The 17,521-nt window shown below is 44.6% G+C and overlaps 1 protein-coding gene across 2 annotated transcripts in view; it reads right to left on the bottom strand.

Moving 5' to 3' along the window:
• DNAJB6 (DnaJ heat shock protein family (Hsp40) member B6) overlaps window positions 1-13,536 on the bottom strand; it is a 66,011-nt gene extending 52,475 nt beyond the window's left edge. For both annotated transcript variants that reach the window (XM_076006759.1, XM_012786273.3), the window contains exon 1: window positions 13,057-13,536. The gene's annotated coding sequence lies outside the window, so the exon portion shown is untranslated. The remainder of the gene's footprint in view (window positions 1-13,056) is intronic.
• Window positions 13,537-17,521: the final 3,985 nt, after the last annotated feature.

The raw sequence follows: 17,521 nt of genomic DNA, 5'->3' as shown, positions 1-17,521 counted from the left end.
CATAGTATGAAAAAAATATTTTGCCTCATGACTCAGCACGTGTGTGCACGTCTGTCTGCAAAGCCCTCATTAAATATTCATGGAGTGACTACATAAAAGGGTTAAGAAGAAACATACAAAAATGCAATCTTTTGGGGAGGCTAAAGGCAGGAGGATGGCTTGAAGGCCAGGAGTTCCAGACCAGCCTGAAGTACATAGCGAGACCCTGCCTCTAGAAAACAGAAAAATTAGCCAGGCATGGTGATGCGCGGCTGTAATCCCAACTACCCTGGAGGCTGAGGCGCGAGGATGGTCGGAGCCTAGTAGTTCGAGGTACAGTGAGCTATGATGGCTCCACTGCACTCCAACCAGGGCAATGCAGACTGACCCTGTCTCAAAAAAAAAAAAAAAAAAAAAAAAAAGCAATCTGTTTGTTACCAGTCCAGGAACCCAAAACAAGAAAAAACCTAAACAGGCCAGGCGTGGTGGCTCACATCTGTAATCCTAGCACTCTGGAAGGCAGAGGCAGGTGGACTGCTCAAGGTCAAAGTTCGAAACCAGCCTGAGCAACAGCGAGAGGCCATCTGTACTATAAATAGAAATAAATTAATTGGACAACTAAAAATACATACATGCATACATATATGTATGTATATATACATGTACACATATATACATATATATGTATATGTATATATACATATAATATATATAATATATATATATTAGCTAGGCATGGTGGTGCATGCCTGTAGTCCCAGTTACTCGGGAGGCTGAGGCAGGAGGACTGCTTGAGCCCAGGAGTATGGCTGAGGCAAGAGGATCGCTTGAGCCCAGGAGTATGGCTGAGGCAAGAGGATTGCTTGAGCCCAGGAGTTTGAGGTTGCTGTGAGCTAGGCTAACGCCATGGCACTCTAGCCAGGGCAACAGAGTGAGATTCTGTCTCCAAAAAAAAAAAAAAAAAAAACTAAATTAAACATATCACACAACGATCCAATAAGGAACCACCTCCTAGCACAAATACCCAGAGTTTTAGATAATATAGCAAATTTAAAGACACAGCTCAGCTCCTAGGATAGAATGACACACCCAGGGTGCCAGTAACAACCAGCAAATTAGAAGCAGGCAGCAGATGAAGCTTGTGCACTGTTGGGGTGAAATTTGGAGTTTCCAGGGGGTCTTGTTTAAAGGCACAGGGAAGCAGGAGCTGCAACTAAAATCCCTACATTTAACTGTGGTCCCTCAAAGAGCTGTAACTCCAAGAGAGGGGAAAACATCCCCCTGAACTGCAGAGAAGAGGGAAGGAGAAACACCCCTCAGAACACGAAGCCCTAAAAACTTCAAACATGCAAAACAGAATCCTATTCATTACCTTCAAGTACTATTCTAGGAGAAATGAGTCTCTACAACTCAGATCACAGAGATTCCTACAGAAAACAATCCCTGTGCAGATCAGCTCACAACCCAATCCTAAACAGAAGGAAAGCATTCAGAATGAGAAACACACACTCCTCAAAGTATTCATAAAACAATCAGAGTATGCATAAAAGAATCATGATAAGAGGAATGGAAATGTCTGTGTGTTAACCTGCTGGTTTGTTAACGAACCAAAATGGTACCAACAGTTATTAAGGCAGCCATTTGAAACTTAACAGCAGATTCCAGAGGGTTAGAGTGGGCTTGTGATCTGGAAGTGAGAGCTAAGGACATTATCCAGGTTCCATGCAGAGACATGGAAATAGGATAAGAAGGTTCAACATAATTCTTAAGATAAGAAGGCTGGGATCAAAGAGGAAACAGGTGATACTGAAACTAGCTACTAAGGCTCCAGAAGTAACAAAAAAAGAACAGGCTGGACTCACTCTAAGAGCCTGTCACTACTTGGGAGGCAAGTAGAGCAAAGGCTATTAATGTGGAAGTCAGGAGGGAGAGCCCCCATGCCAAAATATAAAGACAAACTTGAACAGAAAACAAGTAAAATGTAAACTTCATACCAAAAACTGGGATTGGGGAAGATGGTGAACACAGGGAGCAAGGGAATTATGAAAAAGCATAAAATAGGCCGGGTGTGGTGGCTCAGGCCTGTAATCCTAGCACTGTGGGAGGCTGAGGAGGGACAAGACCAGCCTGAGCAAGGTGAGACCCCATCTCTACTAAAAATAGAAAGAAATTAGCTGCATAACTAAAAATATATACAGAAAGAAATTAGTTGGGCAACTAAAAAAACAAAAAAATTAGCTGGGCATGGTGGCGCATGTCTGTAGTCCCAGCTACTCGTGAGGCTGAGGCAGGAGGATCGCTTGAGCCCAGGAGTTGGAGGCTGCAGTGAGCTAAGCTGACGCCAAGGCACTCTAGTGAGCTATGAGGCACTCTAGTGAGTGCCTTGGCGGGCTAGAGACACAGAGCGAGACTGTCTCAAAACAAAATTTTTATTAAAAAACAAAACAAGGGCCGGGCGAGGTGGCCCACGCCTGTAATCCTAGCACTCTGGGAGGCCGAGGCGGGCGGATTGCTCGAGATCAGGAGTTTGAAACCAGCCTGAGCAAGACCGAGACCCCGTCTCTACTATAAATAGAAAGAATTAATTGGCCAACTAATATATATATATAGAAAAAATTAGCTGGGCATGGTGGCGCATGCCTGTAGTCCCAGCTACTTGGGAGGCTGAGGCAGGAGGATTGCTTGAGCCCAGGAGTTTGAGGTTGCTGTGAGCTAGGCTGACGCCACCGCACTCACTCTAGCCTGGGCAACAAAGTGAGACTCTGTCTCAAAACAAAACAAAACAAAAATTTTATTAAAAAACAAAACAAAACTTGTCTGTCTCAAAACAAAAATTTTATTAAAAAAAAATAAAACGCTAAAAATCCTTGAAGGCCTTTACTTCTCCTCCTCCTGAAACACCCCTCAAAGATTTTCCTTAAGAAAAGAAGGACAAGGAGCAAGGATGTCAATGATAGGAATTGATTTTGTTAGCTATTAAGTAGCTAGGCCTGTATAACCAATTCTCACTGCAGAAGCCCTTACATGGCTTAAGAACTGAAGGGCTGGTCAGATGCAGGGGCTCCCGCCTGCAATCTCAGCACTCTGGGAGGCAGAGAAAAGAGGATGGCTTGAGCCCAGTAGTATGAGAGTGCAGGGAGCTACAATGACGCCACTGCACTCTACTCAGGGCAAGGGAGGGAGAGTCTATCTCAAAAAAACATATATATTAAAAAAGACCTGGGGGGCGAGGGGGGCAGGTATATACATACATAATGAGTGAGATATGTACCATCTGGGGGATGGTTATGCTGGAAACTCAGACTTGTGGGGGGGAGGGGGGAAGAACATTTATTGAAACCTTAAAATCTGTACCCTCATAATATGCCAAAATAAAAAAAAAATTTAAAAAAAGACCAAAGAAAATTGTAATCATTTTTTTAAATGAAGGGCAAATTTAGAAAAATACTACTTACAAGCCACTTTCCCCTTTCAAAGTGAAAACATGTCGAGCCCCTTGGGGAAGAGGGCACTGTGGTGGACAGGAAGGATTCTATTCTTAACATTTAACTGCCTACTTTATAAAAAGGAATTTCAAGGTCAGGTGCAGTGGCTCACATTTATAATCCCAGTACTGTGGGAGAAAAAGACTTATCCAGGGGCTTCTAGAGTTAGAGCAAAAGTATCTACAAAGTATTTTATTAAAGCTGCACCAGAGAGAGAAGTAAACCGCAAGGCCAGGTGCACCCCTTCCTTCTGCAGCCCGAGTGTCCCTCTGGGTCAGGGTCTGAGTCTGACAGTCTGGGCTGGACACTCCTTTGCTGTGGGAGTCTGTCCCGCACTGCAGGCTGCCTAGCAGACCATGGTCTATACCCGCCAGGTGCCAGCAGCACCTCCCCAGTTTTTTTTTTTTGAAATAAAAAATATTTGTATTTACACACATATAGATTTACACACATATAGATAAAAAAATTTACACACATATAGATTCATGTAACCACCACCATTATCAGAATTTAGTACAGTCCCCAGTTCTTTTTGTTTTGGGTTTATTCCCCCATAGTTTCGTCCAGGCTGGAGTGCAGAGGCGTATCCACAGCTCACTGTAACCTCCAACTCCTGGCCTCAAGCAATCCTCCCACACCAGGCCCCAGTTCTGACCATTTAAAAAATCCCCAGGCATAGCCGGAAGTCCGCGGGTGAGGGAGGGGGAAGGTTGAGAATCATGGCTATAGGTTCTTTCCTTGAGCTAGAGGGCGGGCGCAGGGCAAGCCACAGATCAAAAAGCTGCAAGCTTTCCAGAATGCCCTTACCCCACCCGTTTTCTGCACAAACCCCGCACCCCTTTCAGAGCACATCTTGGGAGAACGTTCCTCCTCTCCCAACACACAGAAAGCTGTCTATTCTCTCTGAAGTCCGCCTGTTCCGGCCCAATGCACTATAGGTCCTACACTGGAAATGTCAACAATCTCTAACCACACTGTAACAAACATCCGCACACGCTCACAAAAGTCGCGGTCACAGTCTGGGAAATGATCTTCCCTCCCTCCACCCTCACACAAGACCCCACACTATCACTGTCCTCATCTCCAGGCTGGGAAACCTGAGGCAGGAGGCTGAGTATCCGGCTCGGATGACAACGCGCAGAGAAGGGGTCATGGTGAGACCAGGCTCTCCAGAACTGTCCTGATCACATCTCTGAGTTGCAGGAATTTCTGCAGAAAAGAACGCATGTCTTTAAAAAAAGAAAAAAAGATGCTGACTAACTCCTCTCCACAGAGGTTAGACCAGCAGCAGCCTCAAGTTTTTCCTGGCCTTCAAAAACAATTACCAACCGGCTTAAGGTTTAATTGTTCCAACCTCAGTGAAATCCGATCCTTTACGGTTTTGCTTATATAGTTAAGCGTCTTTTCACCTTTTCACATTCAAGAACCATCCCTAACTTTGATTCCTATGAACTGTTTGTCTATGTCCTTTGCCCATTTTTTCCATCTACTTGTTAAATTTTGACCAAATCTTTACTGAAATCAAGGGAGGCCAAGTCTTTTATCTTTTTCCCAAGAGATGGAGTCTCACTCTGCCACCCAGGCTGGAGTGCAGTGGCATGATCATAGTTCCATATAGCCTCAAAACTTCTGGTCACCAGCAATCCTCCTACCTCAGCCTACAGAGTAGCTGGGAGTACAGGTATGCACCACAACCACCTTTTTCCCCCCAAGAGACAAGGTCTCACTATATCGCCCGGGCTGGCCTTTTAACCACTTCGGTATGAGCATCGACTATAGTCGACAGCCACAGATGAATGACAGCCACAGATGAATGCACACAGCCAAGCATCGACTTTAGCCAACAGCTTTTACTTTTACAGCTTTTATCTCTGCAGTTGCAGTGTGTACGTTCAGCTAATAAGTTTCTACAAATCTGTGACCTCTTAACAAGTCCTTAGGGGGAGTTATTTTCCTAAAGCTGCCTGTAAAGTAAAACAAGTTTTCAGTGCTTTAAAGCTTTCCTCATCACAAAAGAGCAAAACGGATTCATAGCCAATGCACAGCACAAACTATCGTGCAGACTATGAGGGCCAGCTGTGGGCAAAGTTTCCCAGCCTATGAGCGCCGGACCGAAGTGGTTAAGCTCCTGGGCCCAAGTCGATTCTCCCACCTCAGCTTCCTGAGTAGCTGGGACTACAGGAACACACCCAGGTCTTAACTGCATGTGCCAATATTCACTATTTCAACATGAGGACGCCATTCGGTGCCAAACGTTGCTAGGGCTGGAAAAATTAAGTTGACAGTGATGACTGGGTGCAGCGAAAACTCTAAACTAAGTCAGGAACAAAAAAAGAAAAAATAAATAAACTAAGTCAGGGAAAGTAAAAGAGTAGGCAACAATGAACTGTGAGGATCAGCAGCTGCTGGGGAGGCAAGTGCTCCTGAGAAGGAAAAGCATGTACAAACAGAAACAGGCATGACGGCAGTCTACAGAGCAGACTGTCACTGGAGTAGGCATGAAAAATGAAGGAATGTGACCAAAAGAGGATCCACTCCAAAAGATGCTATTTCACCAAACTATGTTAGCCTGTGAATCTGCACTTCCAACAAGCTCCTCCAATAAACGACATACTCCTCTAGAATGTGAACCCAGAAGTGCTTGTCCACTTACCAGGATGAATTTAGACTAACCAAGCCAAATTAGCCAAACATTAAAATGTCACTGCACACAATATATACCAAGTACTGTAATCAGAACCAAATTGTATATATGTTCAAGTCCAGACTTACCCAAGGAGAATCCTACATCCAATGCACTGTGCCCAAATAGCCATTAAGATGACCCAAAAGACTGAATGACAAAGCCCAAGCCCCTCAATTCTCACTTTATTACGTCACATTTAAATGGTCCTGCCAACGAGGAAAAGGCTCCTGAAGCTTTGCGTATCCAAGGAGATACGCCACTGCTGACAGAACAACTGTCACAGCACAACTGTCTACTAAAGGGTAAGATTTCAGTTCTTCCCCCAGTCTACAAATTAACACGCTTCCTCTTCTAAGCTCTATGGGCCAACCCCGCTCACCCAGCAAATAAACTCAGATGTGCAGCACCAGGACGAGGGCTGACGGGTGACACACACAAGGCGCTCCTGGTTCAAACACCCACGTCTCCACTGTGGCTTACACTTGAACCAGGGTACTTCCTAAATCAGCTAGCGTATCTTCTGCAACGACTCCACGGATGAACTATTACCTACACTTGCAAATTTTATTACTAGAACATTCTTAAGGCTGAATTCCAGGAAAAATAAGTCTAAGTTATTTTTATAAAGTCTGAGATTCTCCTTTTGCTATAAAAAAAAAAGTGCAGGAAAGTCCCAAAGTGCCTACTAACCTCCATTCTGCTCATCACTGAAAAGGTCCTAGAAAGGTCCTTTACAGGTTCCCAAGCCTACTGGCTACCTGCAAAAGCTCACTTTGACTACTTTTAGGCTTTCTATGACCAAAATTCACACCTCATGGCTAAATACATGGATAGTTAAATACTTGGTATCAACTGCATGCCAACCCGTATGCAGATGACATGATTTTTATACTCATGAAGCTCTAGCTACAAAGATAACACCATTGCTACAGAAAATGTAAAACAAATGTAATGAAATATCCAGGGCCACTATTATAAAGGTACCAAATTAACTACCAAAAACCAAACAGAAAAGACTTCTATCGGATAAGGCCTTGAGACTGCCAGTGAGTCAGTTGGTCTCATGGAAGGGGGGAGAGGGAACTGAAACATCACCTCTCCTTTAAACCTGTTATCCAGGCCAGTGATGCTAGTAGAGTGCTGTGGTGGCCTCACAGCTCACAGCAACCTCAAACTCCTGGGCTCCAGTAATCCTCCTGCCTCAGCCTCCCAAGTAGCTGGGACTACAGGTACCCACCAGGACACCCAGCTAATTTTTGTACTTTTAGTGGAGACAGGGTCTTGGTTGTCCTCAAAGTGGTCTTAAACACCTGAGCTCAAGCAATCCTCCTGCCTGGGCTTCCCAGAGTACTAGATTTATAGGCGTGAGCCACTGGGCCCTGCCCCATCGCCTGTGTTCTTGTCCATAAAACTGTATTTACTATCAGCTTTGAACAGAAATCATACATCAAAGTTTGAGCTATTTGAGGTCTTCCATCACGAATTAGCTTTAAAAAGCTAAGTTTTTTGCACAGCTCAGTTGGTTCCTTTAAGTTACAAGATTTTGATTTTCATAACTTTCTAAAAGTGAATTTTTAACAGCCACTACTGTGCCCCATGGTCTTAATGAAATTTGAGAGAATATACGTACCCAATGTGACTATTACAACACACACGTTTGCCTAGGCCTACACACAACCAGGACCGTATACCTCAGTCTTCAGATCCAGTGTCTTGTCCCACTGGAAGGTCTTCAGAGCAACAATGCAGGGAGCTGTCATCTCCTATAACAATGCCTTATGGAATATCTCAAGAAGGACCTGCCTGAGGCTGTTTTATGGTTAACTTTTTTCTTTAAAGTAGAAGTATACTCTAAAATAATGACTAAAAAAACAGTAAATACATCAGTAACAGTTTATTATTTTTTTATTTTGGCATATTATGGGGGTACAGATTTTAAGGTTTCAATAAATGCCCTTTCCCCCCTCCCCCCCAAGTCTGAGTTTCCAGCATGGCCATCCCCCAGATGGTACACTTCTCACTCACATATGTATATACCCACCCCCCTCGCCCCTGCCCAATACTCTATTACTGTAGTACCTATGTGTCCACTTAGGTACTACTCAGTTAATACCAGTTTGCTGGTGAATATAGTAACAGTTTATTATTAAGTATTATGAACTGTACGTATAATTGTATGTGCTATACTTTCATGCAACTGGCAGCACAGTAAGCTTGTTTACACCAGAGTCACTACAAAACAAGACGTCACTAGGCAACAGGAATTTTTCAGTTCCACTATAATCTTACAGTCATTATGTGGCAGATTATCAGAGTCAAGGACCTCAAGTTCAGTATATGGACTTTTATGCTTTTTCTGCTCTATGACCCAAATCTTAGCCATCCAACTTAATAATAAAGTTAAAGTACCTTAAATGACTATCTTTCCATGCATGAAGCCATTTTCAAACATCTCTCCATCTAGCATCTAAGAAACTTCTCTACTTGCAAAAAAAAGTCTTCCTCCAAGTCTTTTCACCCAACCAAAAGAAAAAAACCCCACAAAAACAAATTCCTTTGCTCGAATAAAGGAGACTCAATGCTGAAAACGGAGCTGAAGGGGAAAAAAAAGGTCCTTCTTCCAGAAAGCCATTCACTACTGTCCACCCACTGAACACTACTTACACCATATGCAGCGTTAAGTGATGTAAATCAAGAGGTCACAGTCCATAGAAGACATTCCACTATCCTTAGCTTAAAAGCCAGTCAATTAAAATACTCATTACTTCTAGAAAATGGTTAATTTTAAATAAAACATTTTTTAAAAAGGAGTTCAAATCATGTGGTGGCATCAAACTAATGCAGTGCAATACTATCTGCTTAATGGAATGGAGGCAGACAGCAAGTTTAAAATGAAATAATAAACGTGGAGAAGTTTCCCAAGTGTCATTTCATTATGTGATGAATTCCCAAACAAAATGTAATTAGGTAGGGAAAAGAAGGAAAAAACCACAGTAGTGAGCTACTATTCCTTATCACACATCACCTACTTATGTTACATTCCTATCCAATATGTCCTCAAATAGTCCTAAAACAAACACAGGAAGTTATTCCCTCTATTACTCACTATCAAAGACCATTCTTTCAACTGGCAGTCACCACCTATTAGGTAGTTACAACCTTGACTAACTCCCTTTCAGCTAAAAAAAAAAAAAAAGTCAAGTAATCAGTCTCCAATGCTAGCAAACTGAAACTGTAGGTGATACATATTTTTCCAACTTTCCTAAATTCTGGATTCCCTTATTAATCACTGTAGGGTAACCATGACATAGGCTAACCAGAAAAAACAACTCAAATTCAGTATTTTTTGAGCACTCTGGGTCCTGGACATTGCTATAGGGCACAAAGGAACACCCTCAGATTCAAAGCCCACCTTTGAGGAATATGCCATCTTCCAGGTGGCAGAGGGGATTAAAGATTTACCAACACACAGTTCACAACCATACCAGCTAAAGCATGCACATGTCTGCCGGTACAACACGAAACAAAACAGTCTTTAAATGTCTTTGGAGGTAAAATGTAGTGTTTTTGTGTTTTGGGGGGGGAGACAGTCTTACTTTGTCTCCCAGGCTACAGTGTAGTAGTGTAATCATAGCTCACTGGAACCTCAAGCACCTGCACTCAAGTGATCCTCCTGCCTCAGGCTCCCAAGAATTTTAAAGGGGACAAAAATCACCTGTTGTCTGAGGAAATCACCCTTCCAAAGAAAAGTGATTCTGCAGCAGAGGTTAAGAATCCTAAAATCCTGGAACATTTTGATATACAAATAGTTCAACAGTATCACAGCCAGAAGCAATGGTCACTCTTTTTGTTATTTATTTAGAACAGCCAAAGAGTCCTTACAATTTTTGTGTCTGTGAGACAGAGTCTTGCTTTTTTGCCCGGGGCTAGAGTGTCCTGGCATGAGCCTAGCTCACAGCGACCTCAAACTCCTGGGCTTAAGCAATCCTTCTGCCTCAAGCTCCTGAGTAGCTGGGACACAGGCATGTGCCACCATGCCCGGCTAATTTTTTCCATATATTTTTAGTTGTCCAGCAATTTCTTTCTATTTTTAGTAGAGACGGGGTCTTGCTCTTCCTGGTCTCAAACTCCTGACCTCTAGTGATCTTCCCACCTCAGCCTCCCAGAGTGCTAGGATTTCAGGCGTTGAGCCACCACACCTGGCCACAAATTTTAAATAGGGTAACAGTTTTAAGGGCAACTCAAGCTACAGCCAGATACGGTATGGCTTTTGAAATAAGGTGTGAGGGATATTAAAATACTTTCTCCCCTTTGATCAATACTGTAATATTTGTATTTCCAGAAATTAATCTTCCCCACCTTAATAGGTGTCTCTTAAATTTACTTCTTATGTAAGATGTCTCCAATAACATGACAGGTTCTAACTATGATTTTGTATTTCCATTCAAAAATACAAAGTTTGACAAAACACTTTACTAACAACAACAGCATCAACTTTTTACTAGTTGACTAAATCATTTTCTCCAGCTTTGCTGTATCACTGTCTTTCCATTCCGAAATTATCATTTCTAACATATTCTTATTTTTGCCAGCTTCACTTTTCTTCTCATAATCTTGTTTCCTTCCACTCTGAAGTTCTCAAATTCTATTCATCAAGGAGGAACTATAGCATTTGTTAAATGCAGCCCGGGCCCATTCTAACTTGCCAAGGCCATGGTACACGCGTCTCACCACTAGGTGGTGTCCTGGGTAAATATAAACCAAACCAGATTTTTAACACAATTATTTCGAAGTGTGGGGGGGAAGGTTTTTTTAAATCCCATTGAAACATCAACTAACAAATATAAAGGCTGATTATATTCTCTAACTTGTTATCAACAGGCATCAGATGTGATTTAAAAGTGTTTCGTGTGTAAGCATTAAACAACAGAAGTTGACCTTCACACAAGAGCAACAGTAAGGTGTCATGTCATGCGTGTGCCCTCTTACCGGCTATACTCAATGGAAAAAACAAGTAATGTTGTGACATATTCAGGAAAATTAAAAACTAATTTACCAAGTTTTGAAGTGCCTTGTTTAAAACTGTTAAAAAAGCAAAAGACCACCCCTTCTCCAAACCTGGTTTTTGAGTTACCCAGGATGAAAACTGTTGACTGTGGTGGTGGATGGATGCAATTGTTTATTTGTTTGAAACTACTCAAAACACAGTTAAATTCAAGGTAAAATGGTTTTACCCTTGTTTCTACCACTCAAAAATAATGGTTTTGGTTACAAAGGAAAGCTGTTGTATGACACCTAGTAGCAGGTATCACACTGTAATTCCAAATCCACAATTTAGTCTTTACAGTATTAAATACTCCCCCCATCCCATCCTCCAGAGAAGTCTGTCCTGCAGCCATAAATATCTCCCAAATCTAACACTCAGAAACAACGGCATTTTAAAACACAGCTTTGAATGCAGGGTGCCAAACTCATCTGGAATTCCTTAAAAGCTCTGAAATTCCCACCATTCTCATCCTCCACAGTACCACACTTACTACGGCTTTTTCAAAAACCAAATTGCAAATTTAAAAACCAAAATCACCTCTTTTGCTCCCACTTCCTGTCACGGCATCCACACCTGCAAACTACTCAAAGAAATTTACCCCCCAAGTTTAATGTTCTGAATAACCCACAAAGTCCACAGCTCATAAAAGTGTGTGTACATGGAGTACTCATCACTTTAACACAGGGTATACAACCCCAACCCCTTGGAGCTTAAGGCTCTCAGTTGTGGAAACAAGAAAAGCCTGGATTAAACCTCCCCTGAGACAGTAAGGGGGGGGGGCACACATGCACATAATCCCTTCCACAAACTATCGTTTTGATACATACAATTATTAGGAAAAATGTGATTAAACATGAACAAGCAGCAACCAAGTTCAAATAGTGTGTTTACCTTTCCTTTTTTGATCACTTACTTTTCCACTAAATCAATTAGTTGACAAATACTACTCATAAAATCTTACTAAAAATGCACAATTCAAATAAAAACGTAGAAAGATAGCAAAAGGCGCGGCTCAGCCTACTCTTCCCAGATCTTCTGCAGCCTTCGGCTTCATGGGCAACCTTCCTTCCCTCGGGTGGTGGCACGATCCTTCTGCTCGGGCCATTTCCTCCCCACGGTTCGTGTGAAAAAGTTACTGATGAAGTTTACACACCTGACTACCAACCCGTCCTGGAAGGCGCTACCTCCAAAACCTTTTCAGAGTCAATATAAGGTCGGCATTTCGCACTCCCCGTGTCAGCTTCCTTTCCTTAGTTGGCGAAGAATTTATATAAACTTAAGTTACATAAACTTAAGTTATATAAATTACAGTTCAAATCCTCTGAAGTGAAACAAGGGAAATAGGCTTTTCACGTAAGACGAAAGTCAGTTTTCTAGTCACCAAACTTCTGAAGAACCGGCCGAGAATTCCACCAACAGGGCTCCGGCGTCCCCGCCGCCCGCCCGCCCGTCTCCCTCCATACTTGGAAGCATGGCCCACCACGAGGACCTCACTCTGCAAACCTCCAGGGATTCTGGCTTCGGAGTCAATTACGTGGGCTCTAAGCAGCGAAAAAACACCAAGACGCCCGGCCCCCGGCCCAGCTAGGCCGCCCCGGCGCGGGCCCCACCCCCAACGGCCGCGGAGCCGGCCCGGCGCGGGCAGGGAGGCGGGAGGAGGAGACAGACGCCGGCAGACTCCGACCCGGCCGCCCTGCAGACCCACGGCCGCCTGCGCCCGCGCCCGCCCCCGCCCAGGCCCGGCCGGAGACCCAGGTCACCCCACCGCCGCGACCCGGGCTCCGGGTCAGGTCCGGCGCCTGCCGGGCCTCGCACGCGACCCTCGTCCGGCTTCCCCCCTGCCCGCGGCGGCGCCTCACCGAGGACACGGGAGGCCGGCGGCGGGAAGCAGGGAGGGGGCGGCGGCCCGGGGATCCTCTCGGTGCTGGCTCGGCTGTGCTGGTGGCGGCTGCGGCTCCTCGCGCTTTCCTTTCTCTCCTTTCTCCAACAACAAACAGGAAGTACGTCAGGCGGCGGCGTCGACTTCCGCCCTGTCCTGACGCCGCGCATGCGCGGACGCCGCTGCCCCACGCCGGGCCCCCGGCAGGCCGCGCCTAGCCTCTGCCTTCGCGAAGGTTCTCGGGTGTTCGGCGGGCTGGGGGCGGGGAGGCGGCCTCGGCCGCGAGGAGACAGGCGTCTGCCGCTGGGCAAGGGGCCTCCGGCGTCTTCCTCGTGCCCACGGTGCCCTGCCCACCGCCAGCGGGAGGTGGCGGCGGAAGCCTGCGGCGCGGGGAAGCCCGCACGGGGCGGCGATGGGGGACCTCTGCCCTCCCGCAGGCCCCGCCGCCGCCGACGCCCGCGCAGCCCGGTGACGGAAGCAAAGAAAGCGGGGGCCGAAGACGTAGGGGCGCGGTTCAGCCTGCGCGGTCGGGCGCCCTGGAAACGGCGCCGGGTCTGTGCCGCCGCCGGCCGTCCCGGCCTCAGCAAGCGTCCCCTTCCCCAGACGCGACGGCCGCCTCGGGAGTTTGCAGGCTGCGGCTGCTTTGGAAAACGCGACTCGCGCCCTGTGGAATCAGAAATGTGGGCGTCTCGAGTCGCGAAGGAGAAGTCCAGCTCTAGCGGGTCCGGGATCTGATGAGGCAGACACGCAGCCGTAAACTGAAAGTGAAATCCTCAGCCCCCCTTGACTGGAGGGACCCGCTCGAGCCGAGAGGACCCCAGAAAAATCCTGCAGCTGAGTCCCTGCTGAGAACTAAAATAAAATCTTGAACTAAAATAAAATCTCCTGGCTGACGGGATAGAGCTGACCCCCCCCCCAGGCCAAGGGGACCCCAGAAAACCTTAAAGCTCAGTTGCTGACCGAGAGGAGAAGGGAGGTCAGTCTTGCGCCCTCCCTCTTGGAGTTTCTCTTGTCACAGTAACGTAATAAATCATTAGCAGGACCTAAGGCCCTGGAAGACGAAGCTGAAACCACACCTGCAGACCATTAGTTTGCTTAAACGATCATTCCAGTGTCAGTTAATGTCCAGTGGCTTGTCTCCGATTAACAGATTTCCTTACCTAAAAACATTCCAAACCTTTAGACAAAAATTCATTCTTTTTTAATTTTTTTTTTTGAGACAGAGTCACTCTGTTGCTCAGGCTAGAGTGAGTGCCGTGGTGTCAGCGTAGCTCACAGCAACCTCAAACTCCTGGGCTCAAGCAATCCTGCTGCCTCAGCCTCCCTATTAGGTGGGACTACAGGCATGCGCCACCATGCCCGGGTGATTTTTTCTATATATGTTGGTTGGCCAATTAATTTCTATTTTTTATAGTAGAGACGGGGGTCTCACTCTTGCTCAGGTTGGTTTCGAACTCCTGACCTTGAGCAATCCACCTGCCTCGGCCTCCCATAGTGCTAGGATTATAGGCGTGAGCTACTGCGCCTGACCCAAAATTCATTCTTTAACCAGTTACAAACCAAAGAAGCTTTAAACCCACCTATAACCTATATAAGCTCCCTCCCACCTTTTTGGGTCAAACCAATGCAAGCCTTCCATGTATTGATTTGTGATTTTACGTTTAATTCTTGTCCCCATCAATGTATGAAACCAACCTGTAACCCGACTGCCTCTGGGCCATTTTCTCACAACCTCTTGAGGTCATGTGCTCTGGACTGGCCATACACATTCAGCTCAGTATAAACCTCTTTAAATTACAGAGTAGGGGTTTTTTCCATTAATGCTAGTCTTGAAAGGCAGGGAGGTCCGACATGCCTCCTTATGGCCCCTCCCTTTGGAGCTTAGACACAACAATTGACCAGCATTAATGTTAAAAGTACAGGTCATGAGACTGTTAAAAAAGGCTATTTGTGACAATAACACTAAATCATAAACAGGACCTAAGGTCATGGAAGGCAAAAGTTAAACTATGCCTACTGACCGTCAGTTTGTTAAAGAGATCTCTTTGAGTCGTGTTGACTGAAAAGAACCCAAACTCTGTAAAATAATATAAGGAGTTTTATTCTGAGCAAGTATGTGGGAACATGGCCCAGAAAGCCACACCCAAGAACCCTTGAACCAGTGGCCTCCCGGTGGTTGGGTTATAGTTTGGTGGTTTGTACATTTCAGGGAGGCAGAATTACATGTAAAATCATAAATCCATACATGGAAGGTGTACATTGGTTTGGCCTGAAAAGGCAGGACATCTCAAAGTGGGAGATTACAGGTTTTAGGTAGTTTTTTAAAAATTTTTATTTACTTTTTTTTATTTCTTATTTTTCATGTCTTCAAAAAGCAAAAGAAACGATTTTTAGTTAGTTTTAAAGATTCTTCAGGCCAGGCACTGTGGCTCACGCCTGTAATCCTAGCGCTCTGGGAGGCTGAGGCGGGAGGATCCCTTGAGCTCAGGAGTTGAGACCAGCCTGAGCAAGAGTGAGACCCCGTCTCTACTAAAAATAGGAAAAATTAGCTGAGTGCCTGCTCCTGTAGTCCCAGCTACCTGAGAGGCTGAGGCGGGAGGATTGCTGGAGCATGGGAGTTTTGAGGTTGCTGTGAGCTAGGCTGACACCATGGTACTCTAGCCCAGGCAACAGAGAGAGACTGCCTCAAAAATAAATAAATAAAGATTCTTCAATTCATAATTGGTTAAAGAAATGAAGCTTTGCCTAAAGTCCTGGAATGTTTTAAGTAAAGATAAGGAAGTCTGCTAATCATGGACAAGCCACCAGGCATATACAGAGATTTAAATAATCTGTTAAGTAAATTGATGACCTACAGGTGTGGTTTAACCTTTGCCTTACATGGCTTTAGCCTTGTTAATGATTTTGTATCTTATTGTCACAAAGTATAACTCCAAAAGGCAGAGGGCATAATTAGGCCTGTCTGACCTCCCTTGTCCTCATGGCCAGAAACTCAGCTTTAAGGTTGTTTTTATGGGTGTGTGTGGGCAGAGGTCATCTTGGCCAAGAGGGAGTCCATTCAGTCACTAGGGGGCTTAAGATTTTTAGTTCACAGTCAGTATATTGTGGCTTCCTCTGTGATAAGCAAACTTCCTTAACTTAGGCATTCCTTCCTACAAACTCGAAATTTTTAGACAAAGCTTTACTCTCTCAACCAATTGCCAATTGAAGAATTTCCAAATCCACTGTAATGGATTCCAAATGTCATTCCAAATGACATGTAAGCCCCAATTTCTAGATGTCCCATCTTTTGGGGCCAAACCAATGTATGTCTTGCATGTACTGAGTTGTGATTTTACCTACAATTCCTGTTTCCCTGAAATGTATAAAACCAAACTGCAATCTGTCCACCTCAGGACCACTTACTGAAGGCTTATGGGGTTTATGTATTCCCAGACCGAGGTCACCCACATTGGCTCAGAATAAACCTCTTTAAATTATTTTGCAAAGTTTGGTTTTTTCCTTGTTAATACAATTATAGTTCTGCATCCTAGCCCAGATTTCCCTGCTGTCTTCCTCTACAATGCTAAACCAGATGTTTGTCTGCTACTTTATTGTCTAAGTGCTAACCTACCACTTCATTTCCTGGGAGAAATAAAAAGCCCTTTTGTCAAGGCTCTTGTGCATTTAAAATGCTGTCATGTGCTAATGCTGAATCCCAGGGGTCCGCTTTTCTGCCACCCCCTCAACCAACAACACTTAAGGAATTCTTGCTCACTTAAGCCGTTGAGATGCTCAGGTAAAAGGCACTTGTAACACTTTTTATTTATAATAGCTGGTTAATAAAGAAGGAGATCAAATAATGCCACTCTAGTATGCTGATTACTTCAAGCAGAAGGCCCTTGGGAACAGCCACTGCTGGGAGGGTCTTTCTCTGAATTTTCCTTAGGTGCCTAAAGACAGATCCTCCAAAAGGAACTCAGTTGTCAGGAATCTCACTGGGAATCTCCTCAGGGAGAAGGAAGAATATCACAGGGGAGAAGATCGGAGGTCGTCGCCACACCCAAACGACAAACTCAAGGGTCATCCCTTGGGCACATAATAGATTTGCATACCTTTTCTCCTGTTAATCTGCCTGCTCTCAGGTTATTTCATAGACTCGATTACTGGACCCTCAGAGGGTAGAAGGAAAGTTCTCCCTTCGCTAAAGTTTCCTTAAAAGATTCTTAATGGCTCTAGTTTTTCTACTTAAAAATAAAAGATTGCTTTTATATTGTCTCTTCATTTTTTTGCTTCTTAATCCCTAATTTTTTGCTTCTTAAACCCTTCTTAAAACCTTATACGGTATAGCATAGTTTTTAGCAGATGATCAGTTAGCAAAGGAAAGGGAAATGTTTTAATCCGACTCAATTCTCTATTTATATTAAGTCTTATGTAAATGACTGTTCAAAAGGAAGAAATAACAC

The sequence above is a fragment of the Microcebus murinus genome, chromosome 9 (assembly GCF_040939455.1).
Source record: "Microcebus murinus isolate Inina chromosome 9, M.murinus_Inina_mat1.0, whole genome shotgun sequence".
NCBI classification, from domain to species: Eukaryota; Metazoa; Chordata; class Mammalia; order Primates; family Cheirogaleidae; genus Microcebus; species Microcebus murinus.
This window is presented reverse-complemented; position numbering and strand designations above follow the sequence as displayed.